Here is a 17,212-nt window from a genome sequence, read left to right on the forward strand (position 1 = left end):
CAAGGACATATGACACAGGAATGGACTGTTAAGGGCCAAAAGGTGCTTCTGACTTACCTATTGAGAACTGAGAATTGAGTCTGGGGGCCTAAGAATAGAAACACCCAGTCAGAACCTCAGAGTTGGGGTGCCTGGGTGGCTCAGTCGTTAAGCGTCTGCCTTTGGCTCAGGTCATGATCCCAGGGTCCTAGGATCGAGCCCTGCTTGGGGCTCCCTGCTCGGCGGGAAGCCTGCTTCTCCCTCTCCCACTCCCTCTGCTTGTGTTCTCTCTCTTTCACTGTGTCTCTCTCTGTCAAATAAATAAATAAAACCTTACAAAAAAAAAAAAAAAGAACCTCAGAGTCATTCTTGACTTTTTCATCTCCCTCATGTGGCCCTCACATAGCAGAAACCAACAAGTTATCTCCATGCTACTCTAGTAATATCTTGAATCTGATTACTTATGTCCACTGTTCAACAACTCTACGATCTTCCTTTAGAGTCTAAACCACAAACATCCCAGATTATTGCAATAGTGGTTTAACTGGAGTTGTCTTACTTCCAATCTTGCCTCTTCTTCCTTTCTTGTCAGTTTTTTAATTTTTCCACAAGGCCTTTCAGAATGGCCAAATCAAGCCAGGTTTCTTCATTAAAACTCATTAGTGACTTCTCAGTTGTCCTCCAAGTAGTATTCAAACTCCTGCATGTGGCACAGAGGCCTTTCATGATCTGGTCTTGTTTACCTCTCTGAGCTCATTTGTTACCACTCCTTGTCTACCCATCCCTCCCTCCACCCATACCTACCCTCCACCCCTTGGCTACTCTGCCTCCCCATACACATGGATAACACTCAAACTGTAGAACTTTCAGTTCTCTGGAGGTATCATGTTTTCTCTTTTTCCTCTAGACTGTTCACATGCTGGTCCCTCTGTCTAGAGCTTTTCTTGCACCTCACTCCCCTTAATCCTATTCCACTCCTAAAGATACATAAGTTTCATTTTAGAGACAGCTTCTTCCAGGAAACCTCCCTTGATGCCCGAAGGTCAGTCCTTACATATTTCCAGGACACCTGTTTTTAATGTACCCCAGGAGAGCTGTTATGATCTTGTATCAGAATTCCCTATTTATCTTTCTGTCTCCACCAGGGATCATAGGCAGCGCCTGGTACAGGTCCTGTCATACAGTAGGCACTCAATGTACCACAGTCAAAGGAACGGATGCATGAATGACTGAATTCTATAACCCCATAAGGGGCCCATCAGTACAGGATAAAGGAGACACAACTTCTGTTTTGCAAATGACTCATAAAGCTGCTTCCAATATGTCTTTGTATTTGATGATGGGGTGTGTGCCTAAAAAATCCAACATGTGTTCAGTGAGAGCTTTTACTGCAGAAGTGCAGGCAGTGAGAGGCTGTGTGGTAGCCCTGCTGTCACCATAGCAACCCCGGGAGGGAAAGGCTGATGATTTAGTGCTCTAACGGCTCTTAGCTCTGTACTTTTGGAACCCAAGCCTGTTTTTCTGCTGTTCTAAAAGGCAAGTTTTACAAATGATAATATCTATGCTGCCTTTAATTTCATTCAAGTGTTTCTCATGTCATTAAGAATAATGTCTTATAACGTTTGGATTATACCATCAAAGAGATATAATCTAATATAGTATATTATATTCATCTTTCATCTGCCTTAAAATATTCTCATGCATCATTTTCCATTTCCACTTACTTATTTCCCTGTCTTGTTTTGTAATTTTGCGGTTTTTCCTTTAGAAATGAATGTAATGCTGGTTTTTAGAGAATATCAACTGCTTTAGAAGGCTAGACCCTTCAAGATTATAAATAACATCCCTGCCCGTGCCTCGGAAGGAATGGGAGATAGGGTGTTATAGATTGGGGGAAAAGGAGTGTGTACAGGTAATTATGCCCCCAAATTTGGGATATATTATCTAATTCTTTGTTTATGTGAAATTTATAATTAAATGAATAATATCTTTCATTTACACAAAACTTTATATTTTCAGAGCTCTTTCACATATATAATTTCATTTGAGCCTCACAAAAATCCTGTGAGGTGCATGTGGCCAGTCCCTGAAATCAGATGTGATAAAGGATAGGTTTTTATCGATAGGAACCCCCCGCCCCCACAGGCAGACTGCAAACTTAACAGAAAAGATAATACATACGAATGCACTGCAAAGAGAAAACGTCTGCACCATACAACCGAGACCCATCACAGCCCCCCACATCCGCGCTCTCTCTCACAGCTCACCTGCGTATGCTGAGGGCTTCTCTCGACTCAGTCAAGGCTGACAAAGCACCATCTCCTAATCCTATCAGCTGTGCAAGCTAGCGCTGCCTTCTGTCTCAGTGACCCGATGTTGGGTGATCTGCACAGCAACAAGGAGCAGCTGACGTGCTTTACCACACGTCATGAGGAGAAGAAACTGCATTCTGGGGCATCCTGGGATTTTTTGTGGTGGGGTGGAGACCCATATTTTTTTTACCAGGGGGAGAGCTGCCCATTTTCCCTTAGAAGCGTGTGTGAGTGATCAATCCTCCTCTTACTGTATGTGTGTTATTGTTACTATATGGTTAAGGGATTTTGATGTTGTAAAACTGTAATGAGTAGAATTCTGCAAGACCACTCCCCAAGGAGGGGACCCAGAGAGTACGTGGGACAGAAAGGGGAGTGGGTAACGTGAGGCAAGGCCAGCTGGAACATCCAGTGGGTTCAGAGTGTGTCAGTTATCTCTGCTCTGCAAATGAGTCTTCAGTCAGATGCATCTTTCAGGTGAAGAACAGGAATTAAGGGAAAGTCCATGTAAACAGGGAGAGGCTGAGGGTTGGGGCTTTAAAGGATGATATGGATACAGTCTTCCACTTGCCTGATGGGGGAGCAAACATGAAATGCCATCTGCTGTTTGTGGCCTTTTGCCCATTTTTGAGAATAGGGGGAGATACTAGCCGAAGACATAGGGATGGTGATTATATTAACAAGCTGGGAACACGTGGTTGAACAAGTACGTGTATACTTATTGGGACAGTAGATTAGAATGACTGAAACTAAGATACTCTGGAAAGTATGAGTGTAAAGGTTGCCATCTGGATAGGGGAAACTGAGTCTTGACATTTACCTAATGAAAAGCTTCAAATGACTAGACAAGACAGCAAGATGTGTGGGTCTTATGGACTTGCAGAACGGGCAAAGCAAGTTATCTGTAAGGTAGGCATAGGAAGGCCTAAATCTAGAGGCTGAATTCTGGGCTGAGGGCAAATCACCTTCCATTCTTAGGAGACCAAGAGACCAGAAGCATGAGAAGCATTGGGTGGTTGAAAGCTGCCTGAGCCCAGTGGGAGAGCTACCTAAAGAGAAGATGAGGCTGAGACTCTTTTCGCATGCAGCAGGGGCACAGCAGTTAGCCCAGGTTAGAGGCTCTGAATGATTCATTCAGCATTCACACCAGTCTCGGTTTAGAAAAGAAATTTATAATGTGTTCCCAGAAAGATCTGTGACTAGATTTGAGTTACATTAAAAGAATCTATTCTCCATTTTATCATTTATTTCCATGATTTTGTACTTGTTTTCTGATCATCTTTCTAGTAAATGTTCTTCTTCTTATTTATTTATTTTTTGTAATTTCTAGTAAATGTTCTTCTTATTTATTTATTTTTTGTAATTTTGCTTTTATTTCTACTAAAAGATGGGAGGAGGGAGGATTTTGAGATTGTCTACTCAAAGGGCAAGAGCAGTATTGCAAAATGGAACACAGCGCCCCTAGCGGCCAACTGCTATGATGCAGCTGCAGGAGTCCAAGGGAAACCAAGAAGCACCAAGCCAGTCGGACTTTGGGAGTGGGGTGGGGGGAGGGGTTGCTTTATTTCCACCTCCTAGGTCATTGCTGCGAACCCTCTTCCCTCATCACCTGAAATCCTGTGACCTAATGAGTAAATTTAGCCTCTGCTAAATTTCCAATACACTGCAGAAAAATCTGTGTAAGAATAAATCCAGAATTTGGGATGTTCTTTCATCTGCCTGTGTCGTCTTTAGCTATTTTTAGAATACTGTTTCATCAAAGAAGAAAAAAAGTACTTTTAAAAAAGATAGCTTTAATATTTTCTTTTTAAAGAATACAAAAACCATGTCATCAAAATTTTGGAAAAAAAATACTAGTCATCATCTCATTGCCCTGACATCAATTATCCATATTCCTTCTGTTAGCATCTTTGTGTATTTGCTTTCAGGCTTATCTACTGTGCATCAAAAACAAGACTGTTAAAATGAGAATAAAATTCTCACTTGGGGCCTCTTGATGCCATCACATCTGGCTCTTTCTGGATGGCTGTGGTAAGCTCCCATGCCCATTGTTTTCCCAGAAGTTACCTCTGTTTTCCTCTGATTGGGCAAGGATATGAGGCTCTTGGTCCTCCTTACCACTGTTGACAAACAGCTGCGGCTGCAGCCAGAAACTCAGAAGCTCAAGGGTAGCTTCCCAGGTTCCTGGCCCTAGTGTTTACTGGACCAGCCAAATGTTTCAGAAGAGCTGCCAGTGGTATGCTAGAGAATAGCAAATTCAGGCTTGAGAAATGACCTCAACTCAGAGGCTGGTAGAAAAACATCTGTGTCCCTTTCAAATAGAAGCCCAGCTAGTGGCCTGCTACAATGTGATGCTGATTCAAGGGACAACAAGAAAGTGAAACGAGTTCCCGGAAGTCTGCAAAGACATCTGTACTAAAAAAAAGTAGTTTAATAAAGAACATGGATTGTCATATCCCATAGGCCTGGTGAGTCCTTATTTGCCTCTTTCTGACTGGGTAGGCTTAGACAAATTTGTTTAATCCCTCTAGGATTCAGCATATGATAAGTGCATGTTAATTAAAAGGAGAAGGAAGGAAGAAAATATGGAAGGAAGGAACGAAGGAACGAAGGAAGGAAGGGAGGGAGGGGGAAGGGAGGGAGGGAGGAAGGAAGGAAGGGAGGTTGGTTGGAAGGTTATTCTGTACCAGTTAATGTCTTTGGGAAAATTAACTTCTCTGATCCTCATTTTCTCACCTATAAAATGGACTTAATAACAGTAATTACCTCATAATACTGTTGTAAGGATTAGATAAGAATATATGCAAAGCCTATCATTTATGTCGGCACATAGTAGAGCTTAATACATATCTTCTCTTTCTCAGGATCAACCACCATTTCTACCTCCTGCTTGCTTTTTTCATAATCTCCTTATCCCGAAGATTTTTATTTTAACTTTTATTAAAGGAAACATTAAGTTTTTCCCCAGGTGACTTATGAGATAGAAAGAAAGTGATCTTTTCATGGGAAAAGATATTGACAGGAATTTTCTTCCCAAAGTTAGATTAAAAAGGTAGAAGGCATGATAAATAGCCTGATACCTATCATCCATCCATCTATCCACTAGTGTTTATTTTGTTCCTATTCTGAGCCAAGTACCGGCTCAGGCACTGTTTCCAGAATATTAAAAGAGGAAGAGTATTTCCTGTCCTCAAGTATCTCACAGTCCAACAGAGACATGGGCATGGCCACTGCTGTTACACTACTCATTGTGTTAGCATCCTGACAGATGAATGCCCTGAGGGCTTGCCAATGTCCAAATTAGTTTGGGGTCTGAGGCTTCCAGGGGTGAATTCTGAAATGAATTTCAAGGGATGAGTAGGTCCTTTTATAATTTTGGCTGCTTTAGAGTTCCTTTCTCTTTTTCTCTTCTGTCCTTCCCTCTCTCCTCTCTTCCCCTTCCCTCCCTTTCCTTGACCTTTTCCCTGCCACCCCCAACCCTTCTTTTTACTTTGAGAGACCTGCTGCCCTACATACTGGCCTATGATGGACTGATACAGAGAGAAGCTTTAGGTTTCCCCTTAAATCTTTACTGTTTGACTGTCACCATCTGGAAGAAAGGGGTTTGTCTCAGAGTTTTGATTACCTAATACAGCATCAAGCACATACCTGGTGCTTCAATCAATATTTTAATTAGCAGTATTATTTAAAATTTCAAGAACACCATGTTATACTGCCACCTATTGGTTCATTAGTGAATTTTTCTCCTGACAGGTAAAGTTCTTGTGGTTTGCAACAGTCAGTCTTCATAAAAAACCTTAACAGTGTCCTTATTCAAATTTTCATCACTTTCAGAAAATTTTCAAAGTTTAAGGCTACACATAACTGAATACCAATGACTAGCCTCAATATTCAATGTGTATGTGATAATATGTATGTGCTTTGTAGTGTGATAGACAATGGTTCAGAGTGCTTTTCTTCTTTTTATCTCCTGAGCCACTGTAGTAGACAAGCAAAGTAAGTCATATTTGTAAGTCATATTCAGATAGTCCCTACTGCCTGTATTTCCAGATCTATTTCTTAAATTATTAGACTCCATATTTTTTGAGTTTTAGGTTTACAGAAAAATTAAGCAGGAAGTATAGAGTTCCTATACCTCTTTCAAAGATAAAAAAATAGATCTTATAATTTTGGACACAACCCATTCCCTGTTTTTTTTTTTTTTTTTTAGTCTTTGGACACAATCCATTCCTAATTAAACTCCAGTTCTGAAGAAGGTGCAAGTAAGTGCCTATCAAATGGATCTACACCCCTCACTTCTTCCCTGCCCTTCTCCATACACTCTACCTGCTTGGTTTGCCTCCAAGATCTTCTAACTTCATGGTGGACTCCAGGCCAAGACTTCTGGACCTTTCTTGGATACTCTGAACAGCACTACCTCTCCTCTGCCCTGAAGCTGAGCTTTAGGTAAGCCTCACATATCCGCAGGTGGATGACACACTAGTACTTGTTCTCCGGCTGGAGGGGGACCTCGGTGCTGTCTGGCAATCATTGTATGCCCCTTTGTTAGCATGCTCTCCTATTCTCCACGGGGTCTACTTGAGACCCCCACACCTCCAATCTACCAGCCTACCACCTCCACCCTCATGCAACGCCATGCCCTTATCTCCTGATTGACAGATAAAATAAAAGCTATTAAGAGAACTCAATCTCTTGCCTCCAAACCTACAAATTCACCTGCTTCCACCCCATCCTCTCTATTTCTGGTCCTTTAGAATGGAAGTTATCCCTCTTCTGTACAAGGGTAATTCCTTTACTTGGGCTTTGGATCTCACCCTTTCCACCTCTTAAAGAAAAGTTAAGTTTCTATTTCTTTATCTGTAAAATGGAATAATCACAGTACCTATCTCATAGGGTTATTGTGAACATCAGAAGAGTTAATATATGTGAAGAACTTGGAAGACTGTCTAGTGTATATTAAGCACTTAATAAATGTTCGCTGTGATTATTAGCTATTTCTTTTTTTGTTGTTGTTAACTTTAACTTACTTTTCTATCAGAGAGTTCACATCATCATTTAAACATGCTGAGTCCTTTCCCAACTAAATAAATGACTCTCTTAAACTCTCATATCTCTCTAGTACTACCCAGTTGCTTCTCTCCATTCATCATCAAACTTCTGAAAAAGAATCTATGTTCACATATCTTGCACTCTCCCTGCCCCTTCACCCAACGCAATCCACTCATATACGTGTACCCACCATCCTATCAAAAGCTCAGGCCCAAAGTAAAAAATTACCTTCATATGGTTTAATCTAATGGTTAGTTTTTATCTTAATCTTCACTCATCAACCTTTGAGATAAACATTCCTACACTTCTGAACATTGCTTTCCTTCTGTACCTCAGCCCTTCTGTTTTTTTCCCATTTCTCTGTATCCTTTCTGGCCATTCCTTAAATGTTCACGTTCCTCAGTTTCTAGCCTTGACCCTCTCATGTTTTCATCCTCCCTTCCCTCCCTAGGTAATATCTTTCTTTCAGTTGCTTCAATTACTACCTATAGGCAGATCTTCCATAGATTTTAGAAATTCACATCATCTCTATTCCATGACTATGCCATAATCCATTCAGATATCTTGACTTTCATATCCCATAGTGTCCACAAACTCACTATATTCCAAACTGAATCTATCATAGTTCCTCGAAAAGCTAATCTTCCTTCTGTGTTCTCTAAGTTAATAAATGCTATCGTCTTACAGATCTGGGAAGCTGGGTGACACTAGGAGATCGTCTCTCTCCTTCACCTTTACAACTAATTGGAACCTAAGTCAAATCTGTTCTACCTCTTAATTATCTCTAAAACATGTTCATTTCTCGGCATCTCTTCCTGCCTGGATTTCTAATCTGGCCTACAGATTTGTTCCCCTTGAGCACATTTTTAAACAGTAGTCAGAGTGATCTCTTTAAAGTGCAAATTCGACCACCCTCCACCCCATGGTGCAATTCCCTGCCCCAGAAGAAGCCATTCAATGTTCACCATTGCCCTGAAGATAACATTAATAACTAACATATGGTTTACAAGGTCTCTCATGATCGAATCCTTGTATTCTACCTTTGACTTTCACAAATGTTGTTTCTTCTATCTAGAACACTTCCTCATCTCCAACCTCCACCTCCCACCACAAATATCTGGTTCCCACTGCCTTCCAGACAGGCTTATTGGAAAATATAACTTGTAAGAGTCATGAATTTACTCCAGTCTCAAGTGTGAGATAGAAGACAATGAGTTCTGGCTTTGAAAATGCTTTCTGCTGTAACTGTAGGGATGTATAGTATTAGGGAAAGATAAAGCAATATTAAAGATAAGATGAACACAGAAGCTGTGTAAGCTTTTGGGCTAATAACAGGAATTGAAGAGCTATTCAAAAGAATTTTTTAGTGATCAAGTGAAATAATGACTTCCAAATTGGTGTAAATTGAAAAGCTTCTGCCAGAGAAAATACGTATGTTTCATCTTATTATAAAATATTAATCTTAGCTTATTCTAATAGACTCACTTCTCTTGAGTGAGAATTCAAAGAACACTTTGAAAAAGTATTCCCATGACTCCTTGTTATAGTTTTTCCTCCTGTTTTCCCCTACCACTTATTTGACTTTTAGTATTAAAATAGAAAATAATTCTAGATGAGGATTTAATTTTTAAAAAGACACCGGCATTTATATTTTTAAATACACATACGGTTGCACTGTTGTATTTTTTGTTATAATAAACTCAGGAAAATGTGTAACTTTTTCAATTGTACATATGACTTCAGTAGATCTATTTTGAAACTTGGAAAATTTATAATAAATAGTTACTGGGGCAAGACAATATTAGAACACTCCATACTCCTTCTTTTTTTTTAATATTTTTTTTAAAGGTTTTTATTTATTTATTTATTTGAGAGAGAGACTGAGAGAGAGAGAGAGCATGAGAGGGGGGAGGGTCGGGAGGGTCAGAGGGCGAAGCAGACTCCCTGCCGAGCAGGGAGCCTGATGCGGGACTTGATCCAGGGACTCCAGGATCATGACCTGAGCCGAAGGCAGTCGCTTAACCAACTGAGCCACCCAGGCGCCCGTTTTTTTTTTTTTTTTTTTAATATTTTATTTATTTATTTGAGAGAGAGCACAGAGGGAGAGTGAAGGGGAGAATCAGGCTCCTCGCTGAGCAGAGAGCCGGACTCAGGGCTCAATCCCAGGACCCTGAGATCATGACCTGAGCCGAAGGCAGACGCTCAACTGACTGAGCCACCCAGGCACCCCACTACCAACCCTTTTTAAATACACTTGAGAGCAGCTGATTTCCTAATGCTTGAGATGCTAAGTATAGAAGTGTGAGTTGGTTAAAACCAATATGCTTGCATTTCTCATAGTAAACACCTGTAATTTCTGCATATATAAATTAATATTCTTTTTCTGCCTATGTTAAGGCTGTAGTTCTCTGCATAGAGTTCTGAATTCAGAAACACCTCTATGAAAGGACTACGAAATGTTGCAAATGGGGAATAAATACGGACTTAAGAATCTTCTGTTTTTCATTTTTGGCTCTTAATTATGCAATAACAGATATATGAAATGATATATTTTTTAAATATCACAATGGAGATAAAGCAAATAATAATTAGGCAGTTTCTATAATGCTCACCTAAGAACTGCCTTGCAGAATTATACTTTTATTGCCACAAATCCTATCCTGTGAATTTCAGACTATTTACAAATAACTGATTTTATTTATTCAACAAATATTAACTGAGCCTTTCCTTGGTAGGTACCAAGAACTCTGGTAAATATTAGGGGACATTTAAGTAGTTTGGCTTGGTAGTAGGAATAGGTGGGATTTTTAATTTTACTCTGTGCCCTCAGCAGTGTTTGGACATGTTTTATGGCCATGGGGAATAAAAGCAGAATAATGAACTCCACTCAACTATTAAGCCATGCTGCATCCTTTTGGGCAATTTCTAAATAATAACATAAAATAGGGTCATTTTAACACTTATAGGATAATGGCAAGACCTACTTAATATTAATAACATCAAGGGGCACCTGGGTGGCTCAGTCGGTTAAACATCTGACTCTTGGTTTCAGCTCAGGTCAGGATCTCAGGGTCATGAGATTGAGCCCCGAGTTGGGCTCTGTGCTCAGTACAAAGCCCACCTGTCCCTCTACCTCTGCTCCCCCGCACACACACTCTGCTCTCTCGAATACATAAATAAAAAATGTTTTAAAAAATATTAAGTAACTTCAATTTCTTCCTTTAAACTATATTTGAAGATAAAGTGAAAATAAAAATGCAAACATAAACATGACAAAAGAATGCTATTTATTAATACAGGACATATGTGTATTTTTTTCTCCATAATTAAGAAATGTGGTCAAGTGAAAATCAAGCAAGCAAGTCTTTCTTTCCCTTGACTGAATCCCTTGAATTCCTTTTCCGTAGAGCACTGCTGTTTCTATAAACATTAAAAACTAAATAGACACACAACAACCCCTTAATGCCAAGAAATGTACTCACTTCTTCATTCTATTTTGCCAGAGTAGCTCTATTATTACACTTTACTACAAACCAGTCACTTCTCCATAATTTACAAATAGAGATAATGGTGATTTACAGAGGGAGTTTGAGTGGAAAATTCTGCTTTTTCTTTTTTTTTAATTAGAAGAATATGGTTCTCCTTCAAAACTGAGGTTTTCTGAGGGTCTTTTGCCAAAAGGTAATTTGTTCTGGTGAGTTTTAGTAAGGAAAGGTTGACAGCAGGTCCATGGTTACATAGTCCTGACTCTCGGCCTTCTGCAGAAATGTGCATTAGATATTCAAGCTCCTTCTCAAGCATTTTAGTCCTGTAACCTGACTTCACCCTTCCTTCTCCACTGTTGCCATTGAAACTGGAAATGACTGCAGAATACAAATCATATGATAAATATTTGGGAATTTGTCTTTGTAGTTTTTCACTGTCACTGCCAAATTTCTGGCCTAGAGAGCTGTGGGAGGCTTTTCAACCTGAAACCTTTGAGCAATCCCGTTCTCTAGCCAACTGGGAAGCATCCACATGATTTAATTGTAGTGGCCCTTCAAAGGGATTAATAAACACTTCAAGTTCTTTGTATATTTAAGGCTTGCTCATTTGTGGGTCAGAGTTTTATATCCAATAATTTTAAACACTGAGGTACAGCTTCTTTATGGAGCCCCGCAAAATGTGACACACACAATTTTGAATTGCATTGGTATAAATGAGGGCTCTTTCCCTAAAATTTTTAATCACAATGCTATCCCCCATTTAGTCTGATCCTACTGAAAGATGCTATTTTTGTGTTTCTTACTGCATTCATGAGTAAATCACTGAGTGCACCATATAAGATCCCTTTCTTGATCCTTCTAGTTAAGGCAGCACTTCTCAAGAAATGATGTGACAAAAAGCCAATCACAGTGTCCCTGTGGAAGGCAGCACTATTTGGAGAATAGGTCTAATATCTCAATGATAAGTAGAAAATGTAGGACAAATTTTAGACTAGTCAGTATCTTTAGGTAGCCCTGGATTCTCACTTGTAGGACTGGACTTGTGATCTTCTCATGCTTTTAAACTGGGCACAGGGGTGCCTGGGTGGCTCATTTGGTTAAGCATCTAACTCTTGGTTTCGGCTCAGGTCATGATCTCATGGGTCATGAGATCGAGCCCTGCATCAGGCTCAGCCGGGAGTCTGCTTGACATCCTCTCAACCCTCTTGCCCCTCTCCTCACTCACACGTGGGCTGTCTTTCTTTCTCTCAAAATAAATAAATAAATCCTAAAAAAATACAACCCCCCCCCAAAAAAAAACAAGGCACTAGCACAGGAAATAAGGGCTCTGCCTGCCTGTTTTTTTATGTTGTAACTAGTGCATCTCATCCTCTTTCTTTAGTGTTGCTAGTCTTCCACAAATTCTGCTGAAGTCTTTAATTCACAAAGACAAACAGGGGCTGTTTGATGTAAGTTATAAAGAGAAGTGTGGCAAAAATGTCAACAAAGCCACTGTTTTCAATGTGTTCACAGCTGCTAGCTCTCTAAGTGGTAAAGACAAGGTATTAGAACTAGGAAAGCATTTCCTGCTTGAGCAGGTCAGAAACTTCTCTCTTCATTTAGAAATTAGAGCTAATAGCATCACCCATTACATTAATATATTTGTTTTTGTATCTACTCCAAGTTTTGAGACTGTGTTAAGAATTATTCTTCAAACCTTCTGTATTCATCTGCTTGGCCTCATTTAAGCTCAATAATTTAATACTTGGCAAGGGAGTCTTACCCATATAGAACATACACTTCATTTCATAGGCATTAACCCTTGTGTTTTCAGACCCATTAATAAGGATGGAAAAGTACTGGGTTTGCTGAACAGTGATCATTAGATCATGTTTGACGGCTTTTCCAATGATGTGGGTGAGCCTTATGTTTACTTTCAGCAGGGGAGTCTTGCCCCAAGTCTGCTCCATGAGGACTTCTAGTTGGACAATGAGAGAAAATTAGCCAAGGGAATTTCCAGTTCAGCTATTGTGTAGGCAACAGCAAACAACGTGACAATGTGCTGCCTCCTGTCTGCCCCAGCACCTGTAAGACTTCTATTCATGACTGTCGAATTGAAGTTCTCCACTATAACAGGGTAGGGACTTTTCAAAGCTGATAGCTCTTTGTTGCATTTCACTGCCTACGTCCGTCCTTAACGCTGTCCTTTTTCAATGAGGAACTCAGAATGTTGTTGACAAAAGCAGCACTGTACTTCACAGTAGCCCAATTTGAATTTTTTCTTTTGTACACAGAGAACAATACATTTTACCAACCATAGCTCCATTGCCAGGTTCACAGGGGCTCTTGACTTCTGCCTGCCACGTTTAAACTCTTCCCACACACACACAAAAAATAAACTCTTCCCACACTAACTACCATTCTGTTGTTCTCTTCTGCTCTTCTTCACTTAGTTTTTCTTCCCCTCTCTTCCAAATCTTATAGCCCTTTTGCAGTTCCCTGTAAACAGGTGCAATCCAGTGACTGTCAGTAAGAGAGAGGAGAAATATATATTTACTATTATTAAATTGTTTTAGAAACAGAGGTGAGTGTTCTTGTAAAATTGTTTCACAAGTCGGTTTAAAAAATAATACTGCTAAGATCCTAAGTACATCTGTCATGTGAAAATACAAATGCTGCATGGGAAGGACAAAGAAGTTAATTCTGCTCCTATATCAACTTGAATGTTTATGAATCAAGCAGCCAATTAGCCAAATAGCTCTGATGAAATGACTAAAATAGACCTAATTCTGAGCCATCCTGTGGCAATATCCATTTGGCTTCATTTATTTCAATAAGAAATAGATAGATATCTTTCCACACTGATTTTGAGTTTAAAGTAAAACCAAAACCATATATTTTGTTTGCAAATCAAAAAGTAAAAGCTCTTTTTCTTGTTAGGCTAGGAAGAAATCTGGTCCATAGTTATTTATAAATTCTTTAACTTTTTTCCATTGACAGTTATAATAAATGGCTTCCATCAGAACTATGGTAGAAGTTACAAGTTATTTTAACATCTGTTTAATTATTTATATATATTGGAAAGATGAGTATATCAGACACTTTCTGGACTGTGTACCTTAACTATGTCAGGATTGTGTCTGATTTCAAATAATCCAATTGGGGTTCCCAGCTATTGTCTGACATCTGAATTTTCACACTTACCATTTTTCAATGTTAAGGTTTATTTTCTATGGCTCAAATGAGAATATATTTCCAAGTGTAGCATGGCCAGACTATCTGTGAGATTATCTGCCCAAGCATAGGAAAACCTTTAATTCAAAACTAAAGAAAACAATAAAATGATCAATAAGAAAAAACAGAAATTAAAAATAAGGTAAAAGCAATAACCTAAATAAAAATAAGACATATTAATCGATATTATTTTCTACTCACCTGATAAGGACTAGTAAATATTTTTAACATTATCATTTGACTCTAATCTCCAAATTATTTCTCATTGAGCAAATATTTATTGAGAAGTTCTGACTCTGTTACTACTTTAACTTTTGATAAATAAAGGGGAGGTACTCATTTCACAGTGAGTGGAACTGAAAAAGACATGAATTTCTGGGTATTCTCAAAGGAAATTCTGAAAACGTACAAAGACTATAGATCCATCCACATACAAATCTATAGTGGCTTACTCTGAAAATAATTATGAAATTCTTGACATCATATTCCAAGAACCATAAGATAAAACAGAAGAAGGTTGAAGCTAAAGTGATTAAAAGGAGAAAGGGAAACAAAAATGGTAAAAAAAAAAAAAAAAAAAGTGAGGATGTTGCATGAAGTGACTAAATCTCCAAGGCCTCTAATTCGGGAAGGAAAAGCCCAAGCGCATTTTGGACAGAAGTGTGCAGTTACAGTGCTCTCATACCCGTCTACTCAGCAGGTGCTAGAAGAAGACTATGGAGGAAGCACCTTCTGACCCTTGAGAAGTTAAGACAAAGTCAGTGGTCTCCAAGGTGCAGAGAAGTTCCCTGGTCAGGTGGAGGACAGCTAAAGAAATTATGGGTGTGGAAATGCTAGCGTGACAATTTGCAAATAAAAAAATAATGATATTTAATATGTGGAATGAAACCAGTGCCCTAATTTAGTTCCTAAATCAGATCTTTGGTGCCAACTATGTAAAAATGCAATATGAGTGAGAGATCTACAATCTAGAGTTGTAACAGAGTGCAGTTCACATGGGCCTGGATGATACAGAATAGTTTTAACTCAACAAAACAAATGGATTTAAAAACTAGTCTGCAGAAGAACTGCAGATTGAAGTTCCTGTTCATAGTGCAAGGAGAAACAGACAAGAAAAGAACAGAGCTGCCTCTTCTCCCAGTATAAACTCATCATTAGCTACATTATCAAGTGAAAATAATGGAGAATTCATTACATACATAAGGGCGTAGGCTCAAAAACTGTGTCTTAGGGGTATGTGACCAAAGAAGTTTGTAGAGCACTGGTCTAGGGTCATAGAAAATTAAATAACCAATATGCATGCTTATCAAATTCATTACCTATGAGAAATAATATCTATGCAAAAATGCAGTCTTTGATATCTCTGATGTATTCTCTTATCTAGAGAACTTTTGAAATCTCTGTGACACGTACTGTCAAATTTAGATCTGAAAGCTGAGGGCTTTCATCTCCAAATCTTACCTGGACACATCTACTTGCAAATATTGTTGTCCCAAGTCCAAACTTTATTTCAAATATAAGTCATTATTTCTTATTCTCTTCAAGTTAGCTCCTCATCCCAAACTTATCTATGTCACCCTCATTTCTTTAGGACATGAGACAGAGACTAGCCTAGATGTGAAGAGCATGGGATTTGAATCTAGGCTGCCTGGATTAAAATTTCCGCTCAAGTTATATTTCCTATATGAATTTGTTTCCTCACCTATAAAACAGGGGAAATATTAGTACTTACATCAATAAATGCATCATGAAACTCAGGAAAATCCATGCAAAGCACACAAAACACTGGCACAGAGCAAATGCTCAAAAATATTAACTTATTATTTTTTTATGTGTGCTCAAAACCCTGGGGTCATTTTTGACCATCTCACCCACATCTTTAAGTAAGTCACCAAATCCTACCTGTGTTCTTCTCAAAAGCTGCTCCTGGCCTAGTTCCATGGTCACTGCCCTAGAAAGATATGCATTCTTCCAACTTAGGCTAAAACCAACAGTCTCTGATGTGGTCTTCCTTCTGCTGCCTCTCGCTGTTCTAATCTGTTCCCAGACTGGGCTGTGTGAGTCTCATCTTACCACAGGACTCATCTTGTGGACTCTCTTCTTAAAACTCCTCATGGGCTCTCTGATGTCTACCAGAACATAATGTAAAACATGCTTCTGGCTTTAACAGGCTTCAAAGTTGGCTTTACTTTGCCAAGTTCCTTGGTTATCAAGGCCTACTTTCAGTTCCCTTTTTCCGAACTGAAGTATATGTCCCACAGAACTTCACACTCATTCTCCATTTGTTTCCTACTACCTGTCTTTTCTTCTCAACCCTCAATTCAAAGGAAGCAGATAGTTTACTTTCTTTTTACCTTCACAAGGCATCTGGCCCCAAACACAGTAAACAGATTATAAATACACACTTGTTGATCAGTTGATTAAAATATTTACAATATAGAAAAAGTCATGGAAGATATTTCTCATGGGTTATTAAGGGAAACTTAGATCTTCACATATGCTCTTGACTTGTGAGGTGGAAATCAAGAAAACAGCAACCCTCTTCTTCAACACATTTAATGCCGATGTCAGGGATTCTGCAAATATTAAGTGAATTGTACCAGGCACCAGAAATATAGAAAGACCTAAGACAGTTTCTTCTCTGTCCCCTTCACTCATATTTTATTGGGGGAGTCAAGTTTAGAAAAGTATATGAATAAAAACAAGGGAATAGGGCAGAGATAGGACTGACTTTTATAAGGACAATAAAGGATGAAATAGGTAGGACTGTCTCTGGGTCAAACTTAACATGACATTTCGTAGGTACCATCTATCACATTTAACCCTTATAACTGGCTTAAATATTGTCATTTTGATTTGCATGTACATATCCATTTTTTAATTTATTTTTATTATATTAATCACCATACATTACATCATTAGTTTTTGATGTAGTGTTCCATGATTCATTGTTTGCATATAACACCCAGTGCTCCATGCAGAATGTGCCCTCTTTAATACCCATCACCAGGCTAACCCATCCTCCCACTCCCCTCCCTTCTAGAGCCCTCAGTTTGTTTTTCAGAGTCCATAGTCTCTAATGGTTCATCTCCCCCTCTGATTTCCCCCCTTTCATTCTTCCCCTCCTGCTATCTTCTTTTTTTTTTTTAACATATAATGTATTATTTGCTTCAG

At 39.0% G+C, this 17,212-nt stretch overlaps 1 protein-coding gene across 5 annotated transcripts in view; it reads right to left on the reverse strand.

Annotated features, from left to right (window-relative positions):
- SYBU (syntabulin) overlaps window positions 1-17,212 on the reverse strand; it is a 110,641-nt gene that overhangs the window by 73,682 nt on the left and 19,747 nt on the right. Inside the window, exon 1 of one of the 5 annotated variants that reach the window (XM_006727925.3) lies at window positions 2,247-2,386. The exons of the other annotated variants lie outside the window; for them this stretch is intronic. The gene's annotated coding sequence lies outside the window, so the exon portion shown is untranslated. Of the gene's footprint in view, window positions 1-2,246; window positions 2,387-17,212 lie in introns of those variants that run through there. 5 annotated transcript variants of the gene reach the window in all.

Source organism: Leptonychotes weddellii, chromosome 4 (genome assembly GCF_054177405.1).
Source record: "Leptonychotes weddellii isolate Sample4059 chromosome 4, ASM5417740v2, whole genome shotgun sequence".
In the NCBI taxonomy this organism is placed as follows: domain Eukaryota; kingdom Metazoa; phylum Chordata; class Mammalia; order Carnivora; family Phocidae; genus Leptonychotes; species Leptonychotes weddellii.